At 42.3% G+C, this 9,129-nt stretch overlaps 1 protein-coding gene across 1 annotated transcript in view; it reads left to right on the top strand.

Annotated features, from left to right (window-relative positions):
- Positions 1–4,551: 4,551 nt before the first annotated feature.
- Positions 4,552–9,129, top strand: part of SPAG9 (sperm associated antigen 9) — a 92,479-nt gene continuing 87,901 nt past the window's right edge. The window contains exon 1 of the mRNA XM_025199165.1: positions 4,552–4,568. The gene's annotated coding sequence lies outside the window, so the exon portion shown is untranslated. The remainder of the gene's footprint in view (positions 4,569–9,129) is intronic.

The following is a 9,129-nucleotide window of genomic DNA, read 5'->3' as shown; positions in this document are numbered from 1 at the left end:
TGGGCGCAGCCCAGGCTTGTTGGCTGGAAGCAGCCGCCTAGAGCCCAGGCCGGTGGTGGTGCGCCGAGCAAAATGGCCTCGTGTGCCATGCTTGGTACACGTGCCAGGGGTTGCTGACCCCTGTCTTAATGCATAATGTGGGAAGAATGCTTATGAGAAAAATAAACCTTTTTCTTTCACACATTCAATTTGCGTTCTTCTAAAACTGCTTTGCATGTCATCCACCTCTCGTTAGCACACATGACTTTTAGTCTGGTTTCTCTTCCTGCTGCACCCCCTTCATGATTCCCCAGATATTTGTTTGACTGTCCCAGTTTTGGGAGTATCTCTGGTCTCCAAGTAGATTTCATAGAGGTGATCTTGTAGCCATCTATAAATTCATTGGTGTGGGGGGACGACAGCAAGGAATAAGAGATGGTCTGTTTACCAGAGTGCCCCTTGGGGTAACTAGAAACAATGGCCACAAACTGACAGAGAGCAGGTTTTGATTAGACATCAGGAAGGACTTTTTTATGGTAAGGGTGACCCCAGAATTTGGAATGGGCTTCCAAGGGAGGTGGTGCTCTCCCCTACCTTGGGGGTCTTTAAGAGGAGACTGGACAGGCACCTGGCTGGAAGTAGTCTCCTTATGTATCATTACCACCTTCCTGTGTGTCAATTCCTATTCATTTCCATTTACTTTCTCAGCCTAGCCTTCTGTCAGCAGCCTGAAACAAGGAATGGCAGGTGGCCTGCTGACTCTCAGGTTCATTGAAGGTTCCCCAGACCACCAGTGCACCTGGATTGCAGCTTGAAATCTGCTAATTGAACTATGCAGCAAAGAGAGAATGGGGAGTGTATTGTAGATAGTGTAATTCTAAACCCACTTACAAACAAGATCCCTTTTAGCAAGTCCAAACAGTCTTCTGAATGTTCATTGATAATGGAAAAGGCAGACTTTTTTTTACCTGATCTCCTGATGAGGTGATTTGGTAAGAAAGCTTGTTTTACCATTGTTCTTTGATGTTGGTGGGAACATAGCGATGTTAACAAAATAAAGAGTAAAATGGGATGCATATGTCTTCCCTTCAAGATTGGATAACTGCAGCAGGTTATAATTAAGTTTGAAGGTTCTCTTTTTGGTCTATAGAGCATCATGCCGCCTGGGGTCCTCCTCCTTGAAGAGCTGCCCCAGTTCTCATGCCATGCCATACTGCTGTAGTTAGTGGAGGTACAGAAGCTGCATATTTTTCCTCTCGATTGTAACAGAAGAATGGATTCAAGGATTTTTCCATCCTATGTTTGTTTGAGTGAAGCTTTTCATGATGTAATTTAAGACATGCTGCCAGCTGAATTCTAGATCAGTTAGTTACTTTGTCAAAATTAAAAAAAAATATTTACATTGGAATACTAACAGGAAAGACTATAAAAGCTGCAAAGCGGAAAATAGGCCTGTTGCCTTGTTTTTTGGACATAGCTGGGTGTAAAAGCTTGCAAGCTATCCATCTCATTTTTAGAATTCCTGATTTTTTTTTTTGAAGCAAGACTTTTCTGTTGCTGGTCTTATTTTCACACCGTTTGGGTAGATGGTGTTAAATCTTGAATATTGTTTCTCATATTTTAAGTCCCTTCTCCTTTCAGTTGTGCAGGCTTTGTGTGTTACCTGCTTGTGATAGTATCCTACATTACTCCCATAATACATGATCTTAAAATAGAGAGAGAGAACCTTAATGTCTAATATTAAAAGCACATGTATTATGCTTTTAATACATTTGTGGATTTTTTGAGTATTTGGGTGTCTGTGCTATTTAGTTGATGATTGAGAACTAAGGCATCTACTTTTGCTGTTGCAACTTTTTCTCAAGCAAGCTTAATTTGAAGGTTGAGAGAGGTGAATAGCAAGGTAAGCAGTGGCTGAGAAGGTGAAGAGGAAGGTAAGAGATGGTTAAGTTGTCATGAGGCCTGTGTTCCTGTACAGAAACATTTATTTTGATTAGATCAGGATTATAGGGCAGACTGTACTTTCTGCTTTGCAACGGAAATGCACATCTTAGGCTTTTTGTTGTGTATGTTTGTTTACTGAAATTGATTGCCTTCCATGAAGGACAGTTTTTCTGGGCATTTTCAGTGTACCTTTACTTTAGATAGGTGGGTGAGTTTGAATAAATCTTGGAAAGGAACTTTTGAGCTCATTAGAAAATCATTTCATAACATGGGTGATGGGTGAAGTTTTTACCCATGTGTGGAGGGTCAGTGCGAGACCTAGGTACTAAACTGTTATATATCTTGTGCGTATACTTTGTCCAAATACGAATTTAGTTTATTGGCCTACATAATTCTGACTGCTTCCTCATGCCGTGTTGTGTGAGTCTTGCATGTCAGTCTATTAAAAGATGGAAGGAAACAGTTTTAGAACGTGAGCCTTACTCCGCTGTGTAATACTATCTTCTCTGGCTTCCAGCATTTATGTATTGAATATTAAAATAAGAACTGGGTGAGCTGTGGGGTATTGGTTACTATAACACGAAGGACACGTTCAGACTGTAGAGAACCCAAGCTACGTGATGTCCAGCTACATAGGTGAAAGAATCAAATTAAGCACCTAAAAAATGTTGTGGTTTTTAAGCTTTTGATGATATAAATACAGCTTTGTTTGTTGCTGTGCTCCCAAGGCATGCACATGATATTATTACTACTGCATGTTTATGCCTCGTTCAATATGTGAACAAGGACAAGCTATGTCAAGAGTTGCGTGAAACAAACCGACTTCTTAGGATTTTGCTGAGAGAGCTGGATGCATTTGCCCTATTTAATGATAAAACTAATACGATTTGTAAATGCGAGTTGACTGAACATAAGTATACCTTGCCATCTTTAATCATTATACATTAAAAAAACAACAACAACAAAAAAACATTTTCTCAAGCTTGTGGTCAGGCTCAGTTGTTGAATGTCAAGTCATAGCAATGATTTGAAACCTTGATCCGTGTGTAAGATGCCATCAGTAAGCTACAAAATATTCTAAAAATAAACATCCCCAAATAAATGAGACATCCTGGCAAGCAGGAGAGAACAGCAGGACTTAATTTTGCATAATACTCTTAATAAAATTATTTAATCTTATAATGGATTTTTGGAGATATGGACTAAGGTAGTAGGGACTTGGACCAATATAGTGACCTTCTCTCCTAGGCTAGTTAAACACTCTAAGGAATTGTATGGCAATAAAGGCATTAAATATTGATAGATGCCTGGCTGTGTTTCTGACAGGTTGGCAGCAGCCCTAGGTTGAGAGTTTGTAGCATAATCTTTTTTTTTTTTTTCCCCCTAGCTTTCAAGGCAGGCATGTTTCAGTGGATTTCGGGACACTGCACTGGCTCTATGTTCATACTTTGTACTGGAAAGCAACTGCTTGGGGTTGAAGAGAACCACAATAGGTTGCAGAGGACTAGGTCCTGTAGTTCCTGAGTGGACTTTTACGTTTTTTAGGTAGCATGTTGCTGCCCAGGTGACTGTGGGAGCTAAGTTGGACAAAAAATGTTCCATAAATGGGTACTGGAGTGCTACATGAAATAAGATGTGTGAGTATTCAGGTCAGTCTTACAGGTGTAGTTTGCCTCTGAAGGCTACCTTCCTAGGTTGCTGTGAAGACAAAATTGCTGACTTATGCAGGCCATTTGACTTGGTCATGTTCCTAGAAGCACTTCATTCCTATCTTTATAGGCCCAAATAGGAATGACAAGTAATAACAGCTAATAACCTATCTGATTTTATACTGTCAATAACTGGATTACTTCTTACCTTACTTTCACAGATCTTCAGGACTCTGTGTATTTTGCTTTTTTGTAACCTTTGGTATATAAACACTGTTCACAATACTTTTAATTTGGATTATGGAGTGTGTGCTTTATTTAACATCGGTTGTGTCCACTTAATGTAAATCCTGAATAGGTGTTCTTTCTTAATCTTGAAATGACAAACAGGATGCGCACTCATATGGGAGAGGCGGGATGTAATCATGGATATCAAGCTTAGTCATTTCCCTTTATCGCAGTGGGAGCTGGGAAGAAATACATTGGCTTGAGTTCCCTGCTGCCCTTGGTGCCCTTTTCACTACCTGCATAGAACAGGATTGTACAGAATCAAGAGCAAAAATGTGATCAGTGTAGCTTAGGTGACCCAAAGCTTTGAAGATGTATGCATTTTAGTGAGAATGAATGCTCTGAGCCTAAATTGTGTAAAGTTCTATAACTTCAGTGGATTCAGAAAAAGTTGCTCAGTTAGTACAACCAGCTACTCACTATTGCGATAAAACTTAGCCTGCAGCTCTCAGAGGGAGTTCAGCGTATGACTGCCTTTGTATTTCAGTGGAATTTCAGTACGTAACCCACATAGCCGTAGCAAAATATTTAACTCCTTTGCTCAAAATCTAACCTCACTAGCCAATATCTTATTCATTTTTTGTTAGAAATTCATTGAATTTGAAGATTCTCAAGAACAAGAGAAAAAGGACTTGCAGATCAGAGTGGAAGCGCTGGAGTCACAAACTCGACAGCTTGAACTGAAAGCAAAAAACTATGCTGATCAAAGTAAGTAGAAGTCTTCTGTGTCATAAGTGTGCCCGCATTACATTATGACTTCAGGGAGATATGAAATTCAGCCCAATATGTTTATAATACAGCAGCAACCCATGACAAAGCTGTTTCTGGTAACTGATCCACTATTCCTGGTAAGTGTGTTTGAAATAAGTTGAACTGTTTTGTTTCAGCTGTAACAAGGACAAATTTAGATGCTAAATCAGGGGTGGACAAAATATGACTTGCGGGCCAAATCCAATTGGTTTGTATACGGCCCATGCCTGTACCTGTGGCACTCTGCTCGGGGCTGAGCCCTGCCCAGGGCAGCCAGCCCCACCTCATGCTCCTGCCGATGCCTTTTGACAGCACAGCCCCAGCCAGCATGCACAACTTCCCAGCAGGGCTCTTCCTTCTCCCCTCCTGCCCCTGCTATGCAACTCCAGGAGGGGAAGCTACAGCTGTGCAGCTCCTGCCCCAGTGCATGGGGGTCCAGCTTCAGCTCCTGGCTGCCTTCCACCCACTCTGCCCACGTGGTGTGATGAGTGGTCACTTGCATCTGCTTTTAAACATTAAATGCATCTTGCTTCACATGGTCCCTGCAAACTAATTAACTGTTTACTTTTCATTAACAGACTAGGACTCTAAAGTGTTAATTGTGTATGGTTCCTAATGCTGGAGTAGATTACAGTCTGACCATTCCAGACATGATATTACTTGGCACGGGTATGCTATTTTCTCTCTGTTAAGCAGGATGCCGTTTAGCAGAACAGATTTGTGTCTCAATCTCCTCCTTTTTCGTCCCCTGTTTGTTGTTTCTTCAGCCAGTCTTTTTTACTCATCATTGCATTATGGGGCATGGGTAGCTCTTGCTTCCTTACCAATGTAAAAAAATGCACTGCTTTTTTTAATGGCACGAGTAGAATGCCCAGTGCATCTGAACTCAGTTTCTTGAGCTGTCTTAATAATGTGAAGTCTTCATTTTTGTTACGCTTGAGTTAAGAAATTGTTTGTGGTATGGTTAGATTAGAATATTGTTGACGCATGTATATTTGCATGGTCTGTGCCACAAAGCTAAGATCTGCTCACACAAAGAAACTTACTGAAAGCGGGAAGGGAAATTTGGTGCTTCTTAAAAATATTGTTGACGCATGTATATTTGCATGGTCTGTGCCACAAAGCTAAGATCTGCTCACACAAAGAAACTCTTACTGAAAGCGGGAAGGGAAATTTGGTACTTCTTAAATACTGTCCCACCTACTAAACATCAGAATGCTTGGTATTATTCCTGTTGACTTAAGAATTAGCAATCTTCAACAGATGCTGAATTGATCGGAAATGTAAAACTAAATTTGAGTTCCCACTAAAGCATTTCTTCCTGATGCTCCTTTTTGGAAGCTGCATCTGTGTGTAACTTAAATTGCCAATCTCTGAACTTGAGCTTCTCACCTGTTTGATATCTGTCCAAGACGGTAGCATTTCAGCTGTTAGATTTGAGGACTTCAAGACTCAATTTTCAGACAAAAGCTTAAGTCTTAAATATCTGTTGAGGATCTGGGCTTGCACCTTAGCGTGTAGTCTTTGTTCAGACTTTCCTTTATACAACACACAGGCCAACTTTCCTCAAAAGTGCAGTGACTCCAAAAGTCAGGAGGTGCTGCAGGTCCTTAGAGGCTTTGAAAGTAATGCCCTTAGTCTTAATATAGGATTTCTTTAGGCAACATTTTTTACTTAATTAGAAGTGGTGGTTTTAAATTTTATTTCTACTCCTGCTGTCTTGAAAGCACTACTTCAGGGTTTGCTGTTGTACAAACTGAGTGCTGTGTCTTGACTTAAATTAAAGCAGGCAGTATGAAGCATTTGTTAAACGTTCAGCATATCACAAGTGAGTATTACTACTGTGTGTTTTCATTTGCTGAACTTTTAAATAACCTGCAAAGACACTAAACCAGTGATATTCTGGCTCTTTTCAAAGAGGCTTCTCGGGCCTGCACTGTTCAACATCTTCATCAGCGACTTGGACGAGGAGGTAAAAAGCACCCTGTTCAAATTAGCAGATGACACTAAGATGTGAAGAGAAGTGGGCACGCTAGAAGGGAGGAATAGGCTGCAATTGGACCTACACAGGTTACAGGGGTGGGCGGATGAGAACAGGATGGGTTTCAACACTGACAAGTGCAAGGTGCTGCACCTGGGGAGGAAGAACCAGCAGCATACCTACAGGCTGGGGAACTCCCTTCTTGTCAGTGCAGAGGCAGAAAAGGATCTTGGATTCATTATTGATGCCAAAATGAACATGGGCCAACAGTGTGGGGATGCGGTCAGGAAGGCCAACCGTACCTTGTCGTGCATCCACAGATGCATCTCAAGCAGGTCCAAGGAGGTGATCCTCCCCCTCTGTGACACTGGTCAGGCCGCAGTTGGAGTACTGCATCCAGTTCTGGGCGCCGCACTTCAGGAGGGATGTGGACAACATGGAGAGGGTCCAGAGGAGGGCCACCTGCATGATCAGGGCAGGCCCTGCGAGGAGAGGCTAAGGGACCTGAACCTGTTCAGCCTCCACAAGAGAAGGCTGAGGGGGATCTAGTGGCCATGTACAAACTAGTCAGGGGGGACCAGCCAGCATTGGGGGAGTCCCTGTTCCCCCGAGCACTACCAGGAGTGACTAGAAATAACGGTCACAAGCTGGCAGAGGGTAGATTCAGACTAGACATCAGGAGGTGCTACTTCACTGTCAGGGCGGCTAGGATCTGGAACAAACTTCCAAGAGAAGTGCTGGCTCCTACTCTGGGGTCTTTAAGAGGGGGCTAAATGAACACCTCGCCGGGTCGTTTGACCCCAGTACTCTTTCCTGCCATGGCAGGGGTTTGGGCTTGATGATCTGCTCAGGTCCCTTCCGACCTATGAAAATATTTTTTAAAGAATTGGGTTCACTTGTATTTATTGTGGTATGTCTGTTTATCTCTCTCTCTTTTTTTCAGTCATATTGTCCTTGTGACCCTATGGTACACAACACCAGGGAGTGCCACATCTGTGTATTTTCCAGTTTATAATCTAGTTTTCTCTCTTTCGTATAAAGACTTTTGATTGTGATTGGGATTTAGCATTTCTGATGCAATAGGCACAGTAGGCTATTGGAGGCAGTGCAGGCTTTGCATTCAGTTCAGTTCAGGAAGCAGCAGGCTGAATTGGACTTTTCCTGGTAGTCCTGTTTCTGTTGGATCAGAAGAACCTATTGGCAGTTACTGGTTCCTTTTTTTCTTTTTAGCTTATATTTTATATACTTGCACAAAAACCTGCTTGTCCAAGGAGCAGAATTTGAGAGTTGGCAAGATCTGTTTCGCAGAAGAATGGTACTTGGCTTTTGGAGTAACAGTCATCATCAGCAATATGTAATTTGAGTGTTAGAGCATTGAATTGTAAACCTTTCTGAAATGTTCCGATGGGGATGCGATTCAAGAAGTATCTGAAGAACGGCGTTAGACGCAACTGAATGCTAATGAGTTTTCATACTGTATCAGTGGCCAGCTTGGCACAGGATTTGGAAATGAGACTGCAAATGTTTGATAGGCCATTAATAGAAAGTGAGAGGCAAAAGATGAATGGGATAGAATTTGAGCATCTGAAAATAACACGTTACAAACAGGCTGCCAAAAAACTGATATGAAAACTGATAGGGAAGTGGTGGATTAAGCTTATTAGTAGGTTGTCTAATCAGCTTGACCTGTCCCTTGATTTATGTGAGAATTCAGCTGGGTGTGTCCTGCAGTACTGAAGTGTAGGAAACTGCGTCTCATTGTCATTCACTACATGCAGCTACTGGACTTGTGGCTGCATTCCTTTTCTCTCGCCTACTGCTTCCCATACTAAATGCATTTAAATAAGCCTACACTTTCTGTGCATTTAAATAAGCCTATGGCACATTGCCACTCTTGACACTAAATGCTTGATCAGATGTTGATGTAGTAGCATTAATAATAGGGATGCTTAGGACAGAGCAGTGAAGCAAATGAGTGGAGACCAGTGGAGTATAGGTTTAGGGTCCCTAGACCCTCAATTCCAGATGTTTAAGCACCCTCCATAGCTTTGCCAGTTTATATGAAGAGTAGTTATGTCCTAAGAAGGGACGCATTGCAGAGTAGGAGTTTTGAAGAGATGGGAGCCCAGGAAGGGTGGCTATGCCTTAAGGAAATGATCCTTTGGGCACAGAGGGAGATGATCCCGATGCGAGGAAAAAGAGGGAAAGGGGCCAGAAAGCTTCCCTGGCTGACCAGAGAAATCCAGGGCAGCCTACGGGCCCAAAGGGATCACATAAAAAGTGGAAACAGGGAGAGATTACCAAAGAGGAGTATACCTCCTCTGCTCGCGCTTGTAGGGAGGCAGTTAGACAGGCCAAAGCTACCATGGAGCTGAGGATGGCATCCCAAGTAAAGGATAACAAGAAATTGTTTTTCAGCTATATAGGGAGTAAAAGGAAGGCCCAGGGTGGAATAGGACCCTTGCTAAATGGGCAGAAGCAATTGGTGACGGACAGGGGGGACAAGGCTGAACTCCTCAATGAGTTCTTTGCCTCAGT

Source organism: Alligator sinensis, unplaced genomic scaffold (assembly GCF_000455745.1).
Source record: "Alligator sinensis unplaced genomic scaffold, ASM45574v1 scaffold876_1, whole genome shotgun sequence".
Classification (NCBI taxonomy): domain Eukaryota; kingdom Metazoa; phylum Chordata; order Crocodylia; family Alligatoridae; genus Alligator; species Alligator sinensis.
The sequence above is the reverse complement of the archived record's forward strand: the minus strand, read 5'-3'. Positions and strand labels throughout refer to the sequence as shown.